Source organism: Vulpes lagopus, chromosome 5 (assembly GCF_018345385.1).
Source record: "Vulpes lagopus strain Blue_001 chromosome 5, ASM1834538v1, whole genome shotgun sequence".
NCBI lineage: Eukaryota > Metazoa > Chordata > Mammalia > Carnivora > Canidae > Vulpes > Vulpes lagopus.
This window is the reverse complement of record NC_054828.1, coordinates 2,804,025-2,821,687: the sequence shown is the minus strand read 5'-3', so window position 1 is coordinate 2,821,687 and position 17,663 is coordinate 2,804,025.

Here is a 17,663-nt window from a genome sequence, read left to right as displayed (position 1 = left end):
GAGAGGTTTTTAATTAGGACGATATTCCAGTGCTGAGTGACAGAGAGGTTCTCGAACAACAGAAGCCAGGATAGCTTTCCCTTGGAAGGGCGTTGACATACACCAGCACGCCAAGCTGATTTTTCAGGGAATTAAGCCCTTCACCCAAACTGGCAGAAGCATGAAGCATTTGTCCAACTGAGCACAGTACAAAGTGGTTTGGAACACAAACAATTATCTGGAGAATCAGGCCACGTGCGTTGCCAAAGCAGGCGATTTGTCCTCATCAGTGGCCGCGGTACCTACGAAGGGTCTGAGGCTACGGCGTGCCCCCCTCAGCTCCACGCAGGCTGCCCCCGAGGAGGGGGCAATCTCATGCCATCGAACCTGGTTTGAAATAAACTCGGGCTATGGAAACACAGACTTGCACAGACATTCCTTCAGGTGGGATCAGCTGCCTCTATGCCCCACCCCATGTAGCAGGAAGGGCGTTTTCCATAAGTACTGACATTGTTGTTCTTGTAAGAGTGATAGCTATTCATTAAAAAAAAAAAAATCCAAGTAATGTATAAAGAGGCAGGCAGCAGATGACCTACAATCCTATCACTCAGAAATAATCACTCAGTTGGCGACTTCCCCGATTACAAACAGCCCCACAAACAGCGGCATAAACAACCACCATCTGGTTGCACTTGTGGATTCTGGGGGTCAGGAATTTGGAGTGGGGGGTATGTGTCTCCACGTGGTGATGATTGGGGCCTCCATTGGGAAGACCCCGTGGGCTGTGTGTGGCTCGGCTGGTTGGGCACTAGAATCTTCTGGACGGGCCTTTGCTCTGGCTGTGTGGACCTAGGCGGTGAGGACTCAGCAGAGACCACCTGCCGTGTGGCTGAGGCTCTGCAGGCCCCGCTGTTGGGTTCAGGCAGGGAGCACTCCCCTCTCCAGGAGGCCCTGGAGAGGGCCGGTCCAGCAGATGGTAGCAGAGGCTGGTCACATGGCATTGGGTCCATTCCAAGTGAGTCATGACGCCAGCCCAAAATCAAGGGGAGGGGAATCAGGTCCCGCCTCTCGCAGAGGGAGGAGCAAGGTCACAGTGCTGAAGGGCATTTGGGATGGAGGACATCACCGTGGTCGTCTTTGAAAAATACACCCTTGGGGATGCCTGGGTGGCTCAGCGGTTGAGCGTCTGCCTTCGGCTCGTGCGTGATCCCCGTCTGGGGATCGGGTCCCGTATCGGGCTCCCTGCATGGAGCCTGCTTCTCCCTCTGCCTGTGTCTCTGCCTCTCTCTCTTTCTCTCTCTTTGTGTTGCTCATGAATAAATAAATAAATAAATAAATAATAAATCTCTAAAAAGAAAATAAATAAAATTAAAAAAAAAAAAAGAAAAATACACTCTTGCCGCAAGTCACCGTCTTTCCAGACAACTCTTCAAGCATGTACACACATGAGTGATAGGGACAGTAGCGTCCACGGTAGAGGTTCAATCCACGGATTCCCAGATAGAAAGACTTTTGTAAGAATAGGACAGTCTCATCATGCTTTTAAAATTACAAATTAATACATTTAACTGAACTTGAATTTAACAGAGGAAAAAGAGATGGATATAAAATGGAAAGACTTTCAACTGCATTTTTTTAAGTACAAGGGACAGTCATTCCTAGATGATCCAAGAATGAAGGAATAAGTGACAAAACCATTGAAAGCCTAGGGTCATTCTTTTTTTATTTTTTATTTTTAAAGATTTTATTCATTTATTTATGAGAGACGGAGAGAGTGAGAGACAGAGGCAGAGACACAGGCAGAGGGAGAAGCAGGCTCCATGCTGGGAGCCCGACGTGGGACTCGATCCCGGGACTCCAGGATCACGCCCTGGGCCGAAGGCAGGCGCCAAACCACTGAGCCACCCAGGGATCCCCATCTTTTAAAAAATAAATATTTTTTTTCAATTTGAGAGAGTGAGGACTAACTCTCCGTGAGGAGGGATGCAGAATCTCGTGTTTATACTTGGTCGGTTTACGGCGCTGACACTCTAGGGCCACAGTGATCCTCTGAGAGTTTAAGTCTTGATTCTGTGTTAATATGGATTCAGAGCCCGGTTGTTTGACGGACACATGCATGCGTGCATGCATTGTTCACTCACTCACTGTGGCTTCTTCAGCCCTAGGTTATTGTTTTTGTTTTGTGCTTCATCTCTTGGTTGGATGTGTTTCGTCTGCATCATTGTCAACAAGAAGGGCTCACAGGTGTTTTAGTTCTCAGGACTTAGAGGTTCAGGATCATCTGTAGGCTTTCACCTATCTTTGGGGGGATTAAAACTTGGCCTTTGTGTTTCTCCGCGTCTTGGTTTCCCCTCTGTGTGACCTCAAAGGGCAGCTGCGGGCTGCATGTGAGTGGTCACCCGTGGGCTACTTCCAGCAGGGCCTGGTGCAGAGGGCCTTAGACCCCCACCCCCAGGGCAGCTGATGGGTGTCCCCTGAACTCTGCCTGTCGAGGCCCTGGCTCTCCCACTGGGTGCACAACGATAATGATGTTTGCGACGCGCACCTCCGCTGTCCCTGGTCAGCTACCATGGCCTTATTGCTATTTTAAATGATTCTTACTAAGTATCTCTAACCAGTTGCCCATAAAATAATGGAAGGAAAAGAATTCTCATTAACGAGGAACTTATTTGGGTTGTAAATGCAGGGCTGCTAAGTGTGCCCCAGATGCCACAGAGGGAGGCTATTTGTGAGTGCTGATGGAGACGGTGGCAGGGTCACGCTCTGGGCACATTGGAGGCCGGCCACCAGGCTGCTCCAGACGTGGGCTTCATGGCTTTGGGGGGGTGGGGGTTGCCGAGGGCTCTGGAATGTCTGCTGGCCCTGGAAACTGCCCCTTGGTGTGGCTGAGGCCGGGGAAAGCCCTGAGCCGGGGTGGGGGGGTCTGCAGCCTAGTGGGGCAGGGCCTCCTCCTCGGCTGCTCCCCCCCCCCACCCCCGTGCCCAGGGCGCAGGCACGTCCTGGGGAAAGTGAGCAGCTCTGTGGGATGATGGTGACCCCAGCTCCACAGTGGAGGCAGTGAAGGGGGCATCTCCTGAGTGAGAAGGGTCTGAGCGCTGGTCACAGTTCTGCACTCAGGGCCTCTCTCTTCATCTGTAAAGTAGCCGAGAATCTCTCACTCAGGGGCCATCATGTGGGTCACAGGCCTCGCCAAGTGCTTACACACAGTAGGCACTCGATGAAATGGTCCTTTTGTCATTATCAGTAGTGGTGGGTCCCTGTCCTTCATCCAACAGGTGAGTTCTGAGCTTGTCCTGTGTGCCAGTTGTTGCTTACATCAGGTGAGGACCCTGCCCTGTGCACTTCACGCTCCCTCGGAGGCCACAACAGTCGGGGAGCAACAGTAAATGGCCAAGATCGTGTCACGGCACTGTAGGGATGCCGGTGACCAGGGTGAGGGGACAGACGGCTGTTTTAAAGGGACCTCTCGGGATCCCTGGGTGGCGCAGCGGTTTGGCACCTGCCTTTGGCCCAGGGCACGATCCTGGAGACCCGGGATCGAATCCCACATCAGGCTCCCGGTGCATGGAGCCTGCTTCTCCCTCCGCCTGTGTCTCTGCCTCTCTCTCTCTGTGACTATCATAAACAAATAAAAATTAAAAAAAAAAAATAAAATAAAGGGACCTCTCAGGAGAAGGCACTACAAACTGAGACCCCCAGAGCCGGGTGGGCACCTCTCCCCTTGGCCGTCTGCCCGGGGGCGCCCGACTGGCCCCCAGCGAGGGCCTCCCCAGCATCCTGCCTTTGCATCCTTTCCCCCACGGTGGCCAGGTTCTGTGATGTGTCTAAGGAAGGACAGTCTTCTTCCACTCAGGTGGGTGGAGACTTTGCTTTGTGCCACTGCAGGATGTCCAGCCAAGGGATCCCCCGCTCCTCCTCTGGCAGCGGGTGCTCTGCGTCCCCCCTTCCTCCAGGGCATTGGCCTCGTGCTTGAGGGTGGGAAGGAGGTTGCAGGTTCATGCTCTGGGCCGGTTCTGTGTGGCTGCCCTTGGCCTCGGCACTCCTCCATCGTGGGAGACTCGTCGCCGCTCCGTTCTCATGTGCCCAGGGGAGCAGAGCTCCGCAGTGAGCGCAGGCCCCTCCGCGTGGCTAAGTTGCTCCTGGCCCCCACGTAGCAGCCCTGCACTGACTGCCTCCTGCGGCCTGCGCTCTGCCAGAGGTAGAGGAGCCCGGTGTCCTCTGCTGAACCGTCACCGTAAAATACACCAGGTGCCGTTCATTCCTTGAGGTTGGTGGAGACGTGGCCGAGGCTCCAGGTGTCACTGGTTTGTACCTGCACGACGTGCATGCTTGGGAATGGTCCACTCGGCCTCGTGCTGGGCCCCACGCTCCAGGAGCATCGCCTACTTCAGGTTGGTTACATGCCTCTTCACATTTTCTCCATCTTTACTCATGTTTCTTCTCTTAGTTACTGAGACGTGCATTAAAGCATCCCATGGGAATGTGGATTTACCTGTGTGTCCCTGTGGTTCTATTTGCTGCTGTTTTTCCCAGTCCCATCACCAGGTGTGCATAAATTCAGAGGTTTTTTTTTTTAACCTTCCTGGTACACTGACAATTTTATTACCAACTGTTCCCCTTTATCGCTAAATTTGTTTTGTTTAAAGTCTAATATTCATATAGTTTCACAGCTTTGGTAAGATTTGGTAGGATATACATACGTATCCGTATAGACTGTGTGGATGTAGATAAACACATAGGTGTGAGTGTGCATGTGCGTATTTACCCTTAAATAAGTAAAATGCTATTGATCTGTCTCTTTCAACGCTACATGGGTATGGTTGAGTCTGAAATTTTTTTTTTTTTTTTTACACTCAGTTTAACTGGGCAGGTTAGTGCAATTGCGGGGACATGGATGAACCTTGAGGGTATCACGCAAAACGAAATAAGGGAGTCCCAGAAGGATAAATACTACATGATTCTACTTCTATGATGTCCCTAAACTAGTCAGGCTCATAGAAGCAGAGGCTGGAGGGAGGGGGGATGTGGTATGAAGTTTCACTTGTGCAGAATGAATTAGTTCTGGAAGTCCCCCTCATTACCCAGGGTCTGTTGTCGGTAATCCTGGGTTGTGCTGTAAATGTTTAATTTTCAAAGAGCATCTTCACTGAATGTAGCATTCTTGGTTGGCATTTATTTTCTTTTTAGCATGTCAAAGCTATCACTCATTATATCTTCATTTTCATTGTTTTTGGTGAAGAGTTGACTGTCATTTTAATAGGGGCTCTTTCAAGAAAATGTCTTTTTCTCTCGTTTAAAAAATCCCTCTTTGTTTATGGTTATAAATGATTATGCTATGTTATGTTTTGGTGGTGATTTGTTTTATTCTTTCCTCATTGGAATTTGTGGGGCTTCTTGCTTCTGTGGCTTGATGTCTTTCTTTAACTTTGGAAAAGCCTCAGCCAGTATCTTTTCCATTTTTCTTTCTAATTTGTTCTTTTGGGACTCTGACTATGTGCATGTGAACCATTTCCCTGTATTCTTGCAATTTTTAAAAAAGATTTTATTTATTTGAGAGAGAGAGAGAAGAGAAGAGAAGAGTGCACGAGGAAGGACAAGGGGAGAGGGAAAAGCAGACTCCTTGCTGACCAGAGAGCAAGGTTCAATCCCAAGACCCTGGGATGATGACCTGAGCTGAAGGCAGATGCTTCACCGAGTGAACCACCCAGGCACCCCTGTTCTTCCTATTTGGTGCCTGTTGTTCTCTATTTTCCGTGCTTTTGTACCTCTATTATTTATTCTGGACATTTTATTTTGACATTTATCTTCTATTTTACCAAACCTCTCTTCAGCTGTATCTAATTTTTCTCATAAACCCAACCACTTAATTTCATTTTCATAGTTGGACTTTCCAGTTTTAGAATTTTCATGTTTGTTTGTTTGTTTATTTATTTATAGAATTTCCATGTTTTAAAAAAGGCGTTTCCACTTCCCTATGAAGTTGTCAGTTGTGTCCTTTGTCTTCTTGATCATTATGAACATAGTTACTTAAAAGTATATGTCTGATGGCTCCAGTGTTAGGGCCCCCGTGATTCTGTTTCTATTTTCTATTATTTCTTTTGGTTCCGTTCATGTTGTCTTGCCTCCTGTGTATGGTTACCATGTGTCAGATGTTGTGTTTTTAAAGTTTGAAGAAATCAAGTAAGGCTTGGATGTTACCTTTTTCAGGGATAATTTTACATTTTTTGTCAGTGTTTTTCAGTAGTAGAGATCTGAGATCACTTCAGTTCACCTCTGAGTGCTGAGATGATGGCACGGAACTTTTATTTCCTCAGAAAGTCTGTCTACTTCCATTTCACCATGACTCCTGCATTCAGCCCTTTGGTGTCCCAACCAAAGCCAGAGGTTTCACCAGGATGCATTCCTGTTGTCCTAGACCCACGAGCTATGTGAAAGCACAGATCATCCAGCCTTTCTATTGATCCCTTTGGTATCATCAAAGTGCCCTCGGGTAAAGAATCTACAAACATAGGCTGGGCTCCATTTTTGTATAGATCCTGCCCTGCTAATTTTCACTATCTTGTTAGTTCTCTAATGATTTTTTTTCAGACAAAATTGTGAAATACATATAGTATGAAATTTACCATACTATTTTAAAAAAGATTTTATTTTATTTATTCATGATAGACACACAGAGAGAGGCAGAGACACAGGCAGAGGGAGAAGCAGGTTCCATGCAGGGAACCTGACACAGGACTCAATCCTGGGACTCCAGGATCACATCCTGGGCTGAAGGCAGGTGTGAAATCGCAGAGCCACTCAGGCGTCCTCCCCCCCTTTTTTACCATACTATTTTTAAACGTAATGTTCAGTGGTATTAAATATATTCACAATGTCATACAAGCATCACCACCATCCTTTTCTAGAACTCCTTTCATCTTGAGAAACTGAAACTCCATACCCATAAATGATGACACCCCATTCCCCCATCTCCCCAGCAACTGGAAACCACCATTCTACTTTCTGTCTCTCTGGTTTTGATGATTCTAAATATCTCTCTAAGTGGAATCATACAATATTTGTCTTTTTATGCTTGGCTTATTTCATTTAGCATCATGTTCTCCAGGTTTACTCTTGGTGGGGCATATGTCTGGCCTCCCTTCATTTTATGGATGAATGCTATTCCACTGTATGCACATGCCATATTTTGTTTATGCATTCATCCACAATGAACTTGGTTGCTTACATATTTTAGCTCTTGTGAATCATGCTGCTGTGAACATGGGTGTATAAATCTCTCCCTCTTTATTTATAAAATTAAGTAAGCTCCATGCCCAGCACAGAGCCCAACTCATGACTCTGAGATCAAGATCTGAGCCAAGATCAAATCAACGGAACCACCCAGACACCCCTTGTGTACAAATATCTCTTTAAGATCCTGCTTTCAATTCTTCTGGAAATATACCCAGAAGTGGAATTGCTGGATCATATAGTAGCATATATTTTTACTTTTATGAGGAACTGCCATCTTGTTGCAGTAGCTGTACCATTTTACATTCCCACCACTGATGCACTAGGGTTCTGGTTTCTCCACATCCTCTCCAATACTTGTTATTTTCTGTTTTCTTGATAGGAGCCATTCTAATGGGTATAAGGGCATATCCTACTGTAGTTATGATTTGCATTCCCTTAATGATTAGTGATGATGAGCACCTTTTCATGTGCTTGTGACCATTTGTATGTCTTGGAGAAATGTCTATTCAAGTCCTTTGCCCATTTTTTTCATTGAGTTTTCTGTTGTAGTTGACTTTTAGGAGTTCTCTCTATATTCTGGATATTAGCCCCTTATCAGACATATTATTTATAAATATTTTCTCCCATTTTGTGGGTTGCCTTTTACTCTGTTGGGAGTGCCTTTTGATGCACAACATTTTAGAATTTTTATGGAGTCTATTTTTTTTTCTGTGCCCTTGCAGTCATATCCAAGAAATCATTGTTAGATCCAATGTCATGAAGCTTTTGCTCTATGTTTTCTCCTAAGGTTTTTATTGTCTTGGGGCTTACATTTAGGTTCTTGATCCATTTTGAGCTCATTTTTGTACATGGTGTGAAATAAGGGTCTAATTCGTTTTATTGCTTATGGGTATCTAGTTTTTCCAATACCACTTGTTGAAAAGACTGTCTTTTCCCTACTGAATGGTCTTGGCACCCTTGTCAAAAATCACTTGACCATATTTGTAAAGGGTTGTTTTTGGTTTCTTGATTCTATTTCATTGATCTACACATCTGTCTTTATGCCAGTACTACATTGTTTTGATTACTGTAGCATTGTGATAAGTTTTGAAATCATGAAGTGTGAGTCCTCCAGCTTTGTTCTTCTCTTGCAAGATATTTTCTGGTTGTTTGGAGTCCCTTGAGATTCCATGTGAATTTTAGGATGAGTTTTTCTTTTTCTACCAAAAATCTTTGGGATTCTGATAGGGATTGCACTGAGTCTCTGATTGCTTTGGAGTTTTGACAACTTAAAAATATTAAGTCTTCCAATCTGTGAACATGGCATTTTTTATGCCATCTCTAATATTCTTAGCAGTGTTTGGTATTTTTCTTTGTACAAGTCTTTCATCTCATTGGTTGAATTAATTCCTAAGTGTTTTAACCTTTTTGATGCTATTGTAAATAGAATCGTTTTTGTAATACATTTTCAGATTAGTGTATAGAAAAGCAACTGATTTCTGTGGGTTGGCTTTCTATCCTGCTACCTTACTGAATTCATTTATTTGTCCCAAGAGTTTTTTGTGTGGAATCTTTAGGGTTTTCTACTTATGACATTGTATCATCTGCAGAAGATTTTGCTGTATTTTAATTTTATTTTATTTAAAATTACAAAGATAATTTTACTTCTTCCATTACGATTTGAATATATTTTATTTATATTTTCTTGCCTAATTGCTCTGGTTAGAACTTCTAGTACTTTGTTGAATGTTCTCTGATGGAAGTGGTCATCCTTGCCTGTTCCTGATCTAAGTCTTTCACCATTAAGTATAAAATTTGCTGTGGGTTTTTCATATGTGGTTTTTATTATTTTGAGTAGAGGTAATTTGCCATTCTTTCTAGTTTTAGGAAATTTTTTTTTATCACAAGAAGGCATTTAACTTTGTCAAGTTAAATGTTAAAAGCTTTGTCAAGCTTTTTCTGTATCATGAGATGATCATTTTTCCTCCTTTTTTCTGTTAATGTTGTGTATTATTACATTGATTGATTTTCACATCATTGATTAATCATTTTCAAAGATGTTGAACCATCTTTGGATTCTAGAAGCAACTCCCATGTCTGGTTGGCAGACCCATGGGGATCCCAAAAACATTTTTTAGGGTCCACCTGTTGAGGTGTTATTTATATTCCTCAGTGTACTGCATTTGAATTTAAGGTGCAGAAATAATTGTGGACAAAACTGCTAATGCCCTTGAATGAATCCTGGTAGTGACTCTCAATTCTGACTAGTAGTTGTTGTGTTCTGTGCCTCAAAACATCCACAGTAAAATGAAACTGTCTGTTTCACTCAAGAATGTCCTTAATGAAGCAGGAGAAACTGCTAGTTTTATTTAGTGTCAATCCTTGGGTACACCTGGTGTGCATATTCCGTGTGACCAAAGGCAGGCGCACCCAGAACACTCTTGCTGTACCCTGAATACAATGGCACTTGAGTTGTGAGCTAAACTGGCTTCTGTTTTCACAGAACACTGTCTTTTCTTGAAAGAACAACTGACAGACAAATTATGATCATTCAAACCTGTGTGCTCAGCAGACATTTTCTCAAAAATGAAAGAAGTGAGCTTGTCACTTCAGGGAAAACAACTGACAAAATTAATTGTAATAATATTGATAAATTTTGAATTTTCACATGAAAATTAGGATTTTGTAATGCTCGCATCTGCTACCTCGAGCTTGCCAGTGCCCCTGTGCTTGAAGACTTCTCTGATGAGATTAATGATGATATTAACAAATGTGACTTCTTAATACTGAATAGTGAAATATATCGACATTTGGAAGATCTGCATGGCTCCGTGAAGTGACAATTTCCAAATGGTGAATGCATGATGTTATAAAACCCTGTGTCACTAAAAGATCCACTCAGAGTGCAAGATGCAAGAGATTTTGATAAGGTTCTGGTCAGGATGAGGTGGTCCTGTTTGGTGTCTTGTTTCTTGATGCTCCTCGGTTGATGCTAATATGGAGCCAGAGTGAAAGCCACTGCCTTAGCCTACCTTTTAATTTTAAAAATGGGGTATGGGGCACTTGGGTGGCTCAGTGGTTGAGCATCTGCCCAGCTCAGGGAGTGATCCTAGGTCCTGGGATCGAGTCCTGCATCAGGCTTCTTGCATGAAACCCACTTCTCCCTCTGCCTGTGTCTCTGCCTCTCTCTCTCTGGGTCTTTCAGGAATAAATGAATAAAATCATAAATAAATAAATAAATAAATAAATAAATAAATAAATAAATAAAATTTAAAAATGGGGTAAACCAAAGCCCAGGAGGGAATAAGGCGTGCGTGAGCTTGCACATGAGCTAAGGCAGCCCAGGACTGAGATTCCTGGACTCAGCATCAGTGATTCTGGAGAATAAGAGGAGGGCAGATCCTGCTTCTTGCTGAGCCTCAGAGGGAGGCTCTGATGGGCCTTGCGGGGCACAGCAGGTGGGACTGGGCTGAGGACTGACATTTGGGGCAGGTGGAACAGGTGGGCCCAGGGGGACGGGTGGGACATGGCACCCACATTGTGGGGAGGGTGTTTGAGGAACGCTGAGCCCACAGAGCAGTCCTGAAGCTGCTCTTAGAGTCGGCGTGGCGAGAGGATGGGACAGCCGGGAGAGAAAGGACATGTGTGGCCAGGGCTCGAAGGTCCTTTCCGAAGCCGAGTAGCCCTGGTCTTCAAAGGTGAATTGTTTCAGGTACCACCCCCCCGCCACATGCCCTCCCCGACATGAAACAGCGCTTATCGGAGGCTTTAGGTGGCAAAGCCTTGAACATGGTCTTGAATATTTTATTTAACTGTGAAGCAGCGTTGGGCCCTTACAATGCTGCATGGGGGCTCAGGGGCAGCCAGGGATTTTCTGGCAAGCAGCTGCCTCTGGACAAGACCCCAGGTCCACCTGTCCAGGCCCCAAACAGCCCCATAGGCCCTGCGCCTCCTCCCTTTGGGCCAGCTGTCAGATGGTGGCGGCTTGATTGGAACCCGAGCAGCAAGTGCTTTCAGAAGTGGCTGCGGGTGGTTATTTTGGGGACGCTGGGATGTAGCGAGGATTTAAGGGCCCAAAATATCTTCCATGAGACCACGCCAGGGCCTAAAGCTCTGAGCCCTGGATTTCCTCTGAGGTCAGTGGTGGTGAGGGCTCCCTCACCAGGCTGCGCTGCACCCGCCCCAGGAGCCCGGCCGGGCGAAGGCTCTCCACCCCTGGCCGGGCATCCGCGCTCAGCAGCCTCTTGTGAGCGTGTTGAAGTATTAATCGCATCACGGTCAGGCTGTGCCTTTCATCTGCTGCAAATACGTGCAGTGTGGTTCTGTTTCGTGGACAGAGGCCCCAGCAATGCCGCTGACGGGACGAGGGGGTGCAGGGGCAGCTGACCGCCAGGAGCATTGATTCCGTCCATGGAGGGCGCGCACCCCAAGGAAACGTGCGAGCGACCTTCCAGGTCCTGGGGCCCAGCACCTCCACCCAGGGCCACCCCATTCGCCCACAGGGGCTCCCGCTGGCACCTACTTTTGCATCCGTGTCTCTTCCTGTTGGCCGTGGGACCTTGGGCAGGGAGTCTACCTCTCTGAGCCTCGTCTGGGCCTCGTCTGGTCCCAGGAGGATGAACCGTGGGCATGGCCTCTGCTGGTGGCCAGGGTGCTGCGGGTGGGCGGGCCGTCTTTCCTCACCCTGTGGCCCGTGGAGCCCTGCTCATGCCTGGACTGGATGGAGGTTTTGAGGGAACCGTCGAGTGCAGGGTACGGGGTAGGTGCCGAGAAGTCTAGAAAATCATGGGCAGTTGAAAGCTTTGCTCTCTCTCCGATGTTACCGGGTGCGAGGGAAACGCCCTGCTTGGAAGGGGGACTGTTGGTGTGGTCGGTACAGAACACCCCAAAGGTGTCTGCGTCCTCCTGCCTGGGCCCGGTGGCTTGTTGTCCAGGACCAAGGGGAATTATGGTCACACATGGAATTGGAGGGGCAGTCAGCTCACCCCAAGATGGGGGTCCCTGGGCGGGTCCTTTTCAGAGGGAGGGTCAGGGTCAGGGAGAGATGCACAGAGACCCCACCTGCTCTCACCGCTCGAGGGTGCGAGGGGGCAGGAGCCGGGGATGCGGCGCCTCCAGAACCTGGAGGAGGTGAAGGAGCGGATGGCCCCGGAGCCTCCAGAGGGCAGGCGGCCCGGCTGGCACCTCGCCCTTAGCCCCGTGGGACCCAGTTCTCACCTCTGAGCTGCAGACTGCAGGATGACAGCTGTGCGCGTGTTAGCATCCTCCCGGGGCGCATCCTCGACACCCCGCGCTGCCCCGGGAGGGGTGCTGACGCGCGGGGTGTGCGTGCGTACGTGTGTGTGTGTGCACCTGGCTCGGTGCTCATGGGCTTGCAGGGGGACGGGCACAAGTACTCAGCTGCCGCCGATGCTCCTGCCCCGGTTTCCAGGTGTGGCAGCTGGGAGTGAGCTGGCCAGGCGCCCCGGGAGCCCCCAGCTCCAGCTCGGTGGCCCTGTCTCCATGTGTCCCCTTCGTCCAGGGCTGTGTGCTGGTCAGAAAGCGCTTGGAGGGCTCCCGGGAGGAGAGGCTCCCCCACCCCGGGTGTGGGGGGGGTGATGGGGGAGCGACTAGGACACTCAAGCAGGAGGAAGCATGGGATGCTGCACTGGGGGTGCCCCGATGGAGGCGCCCAGGCCCCGCCCCGTTCCCCGGGCCCGACACCCTGAAGCTGGGAGACTCGAAGCGGAGAAATGGAGAAAACCGAGGGCTTCTGGACCTTCCAATCCGCTGACGTTCAATAACGCTTACTCATGTGGAAGAAAAGCTCTTCGCCGACAGCAAACTTGACGAGGACTCTAATTATGGGCGAACCAGGTGCCAGGAATGTTTAGAGTCTTTTCTCAAAGGTTTTCCTTACACTGCCTTTCCAATCCTGATCACGCCAGTGCACACACGCACACACCTGCTCACACACAGGCACATGCAGTCACATGTACTCACACACAGACACACACATGTGGAGACGTGTGTAGACACAGACATACACTGACACACAAGGCACACAGAATCACACTTATGCATGTACTCACACACATGCTCACATGCAGTCACACATGTGCTCACACACAGTGTCACATGTACACATGTGTCAGACGCATGTGCTTACACATACCTCCTCACAACACAGGCACACAGACACACTTGCTCACACACAAAGCACAGAGTCACACACAAGTCTCACAGACACATCTCACACACACTTGCTCACAACATAGGCACACACAGACACATGCATGTGGAGACACCTGTGTAGACACAGACATATGCTGACACACAGGCACACAGAGTCACACACATGCACTCATAGACACACATGGTCACACACAGTCACACTTACACATGTGCTCACAGACACACAGTCACACATACCTGCTCACACGCAGGTACGCACAGTCACACGTACACATGTGCAGACACACGTGCTCACACACAGATACACATGCTCACACAAAGACACACACAGTCACACACATGTACTTACACACACATGCTCATACACAGGCCCACTTATACACGTTCAGGCACACATGCTCACACATAGACATACATGCTTGTACACACATGCTCACACACGGACACACATGGGCAGACACACTCAAGCACATGCTCATACGCAAGGCACAAAGCCATGCTCACACATGTGCATACCCTCACACATGTGCTGACATTCCCACTTATGCAAACACACACGCACACAAACATACACAGGCATCACACACATGCATATGTGCACCCATGCACACACATACACATGAGCATTTGTGCAAACATACATGTGCACATACAGCCCGACCCTAGGGCCTGTCCATGACCCAGCAGAGCCCTTTTGAGGGGCACCAGGGCACCGCAGCCAGGCTGTGCTGTTGATCTCAGGGTCCCAGAATTGAGGAGGGGCACTAGGATGGCCAGGGAGCCACTGTCCTTGGGGGCAGGACCCCTGAGCTGGCCTTGGCCAGCACAGGACCACAGTCTCTCGTCGGCACTGTCAGGTCTGATCTGTGAGCGGGTCTGCGGTGGGGATAGACGGGCCTGCGGCCTGGTGGCTCCTGCCTGACCCTGCCCTCGGGGCTCCCTGTGAGTTCTCAGGCTCAGTGCCAGAAGAGGTGACATTTGGGGAAAGGACAGATGCTCATTGTTGTCCTAAAGTCTTCCGCTTGGAGAAGGGATTCCTGGCACATCCATGAGTGGGCACTGGGGTTGGGAGCCCTGGTCCCAGAGACCTCGAGTCCTCCTCATGGCACCTAGGATGAAGGACAGCATCCTTGGACGGCCCCAGCACCCTGCTGGGTGTGGCCCGACCCCTATCCCTGGTGTCATCCCCCACCTCTGCCTGTGCTCTCAGCTTTCCAGCAGCACTGGCTTTTCCTGGGGGCCGTGGCCCCTCCAACCACAGGAACTTTGCCCATCTTGCTTGCACCCCCTTCCTCCTGGTCTCAGGACTCTTCTCCACTCGTTGGGACTCCACTTCAAACATTATTCCTTTAAGAACTTCTTTTACCCCCTTGGCTTGGCTACCCCTCCCCCCCAAATATCCTTGATATTTGAGCCCTGTCTCTCTTATAGCTTCACATCCATCTGCACGATGATCTGATTGGATCTGGTTCCCTTCTGGCCTGTGAAGTTGGGGGAGGCAGGGAGCTGGCTTGCCCGGTGGCTTCAGCCTGCGTGTGCAGGGGGAGGGCAGCCATCAGAACCGTGGCCCCTGCAGAGCACCCCGGTGCTGCGCCAGGTCTGAGCGCCTCACGTAAGCCACCTCACCAAGTTTGCAAAGCAACCCCCCGGGCAGGTGCTGTTACGATGTCCATTCCAGAGAGAGGGAGGTACGTTGGGGCCAAGCAGGGAATCCGAGGTTAAACCCGGTAAACTGAGGCACAGCAGGGCTAACTGGGATATCTGAGGTCACCCCTGGTAAACTGAGGCACAGCAGGGCCAACAGGGTATGTGCAGCTGTACACAGTAAGGGCGGGTGGCCTGGCTCTGGGTGGCGCCCTCCCAAGCAGCACCTCCAGCCGCGTGCTGCGTCTGCGTTGGTTAAAATGCTGTTTTAATGACTCAGGTACACCTGCCGCGTTTCAAGCGCGTCGCAGCTCGTGAAGCTCGTGGCTGTCCCCAGCTCCCACCCGTACCATGCCCACCCCCGTGGAAGCTTCCATGGAGGCCCTGCTCTAGGGTTGGTCTTGACTTTGCAGGGAAGGGCAGCCCCCGAGTGCCCCGTCCCAAGGCCACACCGCGGAAGGGGTGTGCCAGGCTCCCTGGAGCTGGGGACCTGGTGCTGGACACCAGGTGCCCTGTCTGCAGGCTGTGAGGGACTCCAGGCTGTGGCCGGACAGGAAGCTTTGGCCTTCAGAGCCCCCCCGGGGCCAGGGCACCGCTTCTCTTCCTCCCCCTCCTGCCTCCCCTCCCCGTTCTGCTCCCAGCCCCACGCCGTTCCTAACTGGGGGGCTGTAGAGGAGCAGCCGGTGGCCAGCGTGTGGCCCGTGGCACGGGCTTGGCTCTAGCCTGTGCTGGAGTCCAGGGTGGAGCCGTGCTGGTCTCTCCCTGGCCCCAGGCTGGTGGTTAATCTCAGGGTGTCTGGCCCACTCAGTCTGGGGGGCCCTTCCTCCTGGGGCCTGGATTCAGGATCCTGTGTGTCCTCTGGGGTTCAGCTCCGTGGGTGCAAGTGGGGGCTTCGGCGCCCGTGCCCCTCCGCCCCCCACCGTGCGCCAACGATTCTCAAACGGGCTTTCCGTGGCTCTCCACCAGCCTACTCAGCCTTTGCTGCCTTCCTTCCCCTCTTGCAATTTTGGCTGAGAATGTCGTGTTTCTCACGGAGTAAAGGGTCGTCGGTCCCCGTGGTTGGGATCACCTTGACCTCAGAGCCCTGGAGGCGGGGGCCTCTCCTGTGCTCACCTCCCTTGTGATGTCCGAGGAGCTCTGGGGGACCCTGCTTCCCTCCAGGCTGCGACAACCCCCTTGACGATATGCCCCTGCTGTGTGCTGACCCGCTGGCTCTGCGTCCTGGCCCTGTTTGCTCCCCACCACAGGGGCCACAGGCACAGGCGTGGGCCAACGAAGCCAGGGCGTCATGCTTTCTGGGACGCACCTGCAGTGCTCACCCCGCGGCCCGTGTGCCCCTCGCGTGTCTCCAGCTACCTTTTGCCGGTGGGTCTCAACAACATCAGCCCCACAGAAGCTGCCTGTGTCCCCGTGAATCCTCCTCTGGCTCATGTCACTGCCATTCCCCCGGGGGAGCCGAGGGAAGATGCCCAGAACTGGGAAGGCACGGATGTTCGGGGGGGGGGGGGGCTGGTGACGTGGATGACAGGCTTCCATGGCAGCAGAGAGGCCACCTGTGCCTCATGACTAAGGGCACAGGTTTTGCCGGCTGACAGAGGCCAGGCTGAAGCTCATTTCCCCACCACTGGCTGTGGCCCTTGGGGGAGACACGAAGCTCCCTAAATCTCCTTTGTGAAATGGGAACAATGGGGTACGCAAAACACATCCATCAAGAGTGGCTCCCTGCCCTCCATCTCTCCACACCCCCTTCTGGCTCTGCCCGCCCCCTACCCCCGATGACACCCTATCAGTTTGCCTGCTGCCCAACCCAGCACGTACCACGTGTGCTCCATGCTCTAGGCTGGGCCTGCTGTCAGGTGCTAGAAGGTTCCCTGTGGGTGGGATGAGGTGCCTGCCAGCGAGGAGCTCACCGTCCCGCGGGGGGCGATCCAGTGCTCGTGCAGTCAAGGCCATCTGCCTTAGCCCGGCTTTCCTGAAGGCACAGCTGTGCTTCATGGGAGGACCCTGCTGAGGGGTCAGGCAGGTGGGGGAGCCCGTAAGACGAGCACGTGTCATCGGCTGAGCAAGGCTGACTGCTCCCACCGGGGAAGCATGCCCTCGAGAGGCCACGTAACCCTGTCCCTGGCCATCCCCAGGAACAGGGATTGATCCCCCGGTTAAGGGCTCCCGACCCAGAGCTCTGGATGGGGTCCCCCAGTGGCATTGACCAGGAAGCCATCTGCTCATTCATCCAACATTCAGGGATGCCCCCCGTGCCCCCCTGTAGTTCTGGACCCAATGTTGTTCTGGGGTCAGGGACTCCCAGGAGCCCCCCTGCACCAGGGACATCCATCTGCCTGCAGCATCTAGGCCCCCACAGGCTGGCCCAGATGAGGTTTCCACCTGTCTGGGGTGACTCAGGGATTGTGACCCTGCTTGCCGTTGCTCACGGTCTGGAGCTGCAAGTGTTCAGCACCTGAACTTGAGATTCTGGGGTGTGTCGGCACCACCCTGGCCGAGTGGTGGTGGGCACCTGGGGGTAGAGCGTCCCTCTGCCTCTTGCCACCTGCGTGGCTGGACAGGTGCTGAGCCGTTCTGATAGTAACGCTCGCTTCGTGCCGCTCACCAGCTTTCCTGAAATGACACACGAAGGGTCAGCCCTTGCCCCCAGCAGC